A 2,243-nucleotide genomic window follows, 5' to 3' on the forward strand; every position below is an offset into this window, starting at 1 on the left:
TTGTGTGCAAGTTCAAGCAGGGCTCCATCCTTGCAATAATGAACGATTTACATGCTTTCCTAGAGAACAGACAGATTTTTTTAGTGTCTTATTCTTAATGATCATGTACTGTCTATGCATTAGGTCACATGTAAAAACTTCAACTAACTTGTAGGAATATCTCAGTAAAGTCACTGCAAATAACTCTTGGTGAATCTATTGTGTCTGCAAATGAGCCTGCCTGACCAATCTGGAGATGACTGATGAGCCAGAGGTATACCAATCAATGATTGTTGTTATGTAAAAGAAAATACCATCTAACATGCACTTAGTTCTTAGACCTTAAGAGCTGTCTACCTGGGAGAAATAGCAAGGAGAGGAGAAACAAAGAAACTAAAAATTCTTGTGGCCATGCACTGTGTTGGGAACATCCCAATATATTTTTTTCATTGACCCTCACAACAAATAAGTATCAATATGGACAAATGACTTGTCTAGCATCATAGAACGGGGCAGTGACACAATCCGGATTCTGACCCAGGCATGTCTGATTTCAATCTTAGGGTGAATACTCCCAGACTTAGCTGGTAAAGATTCTTGCCTCCTGACAACAACATCAAGCTTTTGGCCATGAAGCAGAGGAGGAGGGACACATTTCACACTCAGCCTAGCCTGGGATTCGGGGTTAGGGGTAGGATGAGCATGTCCTGAGGCCCTGGCATCCTAAAGACCAGACCCTGCTGGCTTTTTAACAGTGTTGTGTGATGTTTTGCTAAAACAGACATAGAAAACAAGAGATGATCCCATGGCAGTAAATTCCTACCATGTCAGGACCAAGGCTATGGAGACATCCATGCAGGTCCATCTAACTTCTTTAAGATAACATCCCTGTTTATAGAGCATTGCCAAGGGCATCAGAAGAGGTGTTAGGTTTCCCTGAACGTCAGCTGAGATCAGTGATCACTGCCTCTGAGAGGACAGGATGTCGAGTTGACTGAAGCTATTTGCAGGTGCTCTAGACCAGTGCTTTCCACCCTAGGGCCTGGGTTCCTTGAACTCACATGCAGGAATCCTCTGCAGAGGTGAACTCAGATTATCCATTCCATTATTCCATTCCTTGTTTGTCTCCTTTCCCTGGAAAGGAGGAACAGGGAACAGAGCCCCATTATTTTGTTTGTTTGTTTTTCATCTCTGGGGAAGATGAGTAATTTCAAGGATGAACAGTTCCAGTTAGAAAATGCAACTTCTTCATCCCTCCCAGCGGAACTGATGAATCTGCAATTTCATTCTATTAATTTACCATCGATTTAGCATATAAAGTGTGCTAGTGCGGGGCAACAAGGAAAGGGATAGAAATAGCAACCTTATTGTTCTCACAATGTGCAGATTAGAGAAACATTAAAGCAAGTTAAAAGAGGTGAATTTGTTAAAACTGGGTACATTTTAGTAAAATAAATGAGGTTTACGCCAGCACTAAGCCTTATATTTGGAAGGGAGGGGTGAGAGTCTTTAATAAAATGCACTCCCTCTAGGCTGGGCTAACACACTCAGGATGGAAGAGAATGTTCAATCAGTGCTTTGCTGAGGTTCAAATATGTTGATAAGTAGGAGTGGTTTATTTAGTCCATTCAAATTGCCTAAGTACCAGGAATGGGCATGGAGCCAAACCCTAAGATTCCCAGAGCATGTCTTAGGGAGATCTGCAGGTTGCCTTAGGGGAGTGCTTCTCAAAATATGGTCCCCCACACCAGTAGCATTAGCATCACCTGGGAACTTGTTTGAAATGCAATTTCTTGGGCTTCACCTCAGATATACTGATGAGAAACTCAAGGGCTGTTTCATCAAAACCTCTAGGTGATTCTGATGCACGCTCTGAGAACAACAGCCTGGCAGCATCTCTTATATGTTGGCCAACAGGACCTTAATTTGTTGTTTCCGGAAATATTGGTTGCTAGAATAATTTAAGACAGCACATACTCATATAAGAACTAAAAAGAGCTCTATGACCAGATTCTAGAGAGTCCTTCTTCCTGGAATACCCATCCCTCAGACACTTCACACTCTCTCTCACTTCCTTCAGATCTGGGCTGAAATATTACCTCTCCAGTGAGGCCTTTCCTGCCCATTCAAATTAAAATCATGACCTCATCCTACCTCTGCCTTTGTTTTTCTCTGTGGTGTTTATCATCTTCTAATACATTTTTTTTTCAAATTTTTATTTAAATTCTATTTAGTTAACATATAGTGGAATACTGGTTTTGGGA

Source organism: Halichoerus grypus, chromosome 11 (genome assembly GCF_964656455.1).
Source record: "Halichoerus grypus chromosome 11, mHalGry1.hap1.1, whole genome shotgun sequence".
NCBI lineage: Eukaryota > Metazoa > Chordata > Mammalia > Carnivora > Phocidae > Halichoerus > Halichoerus grypus.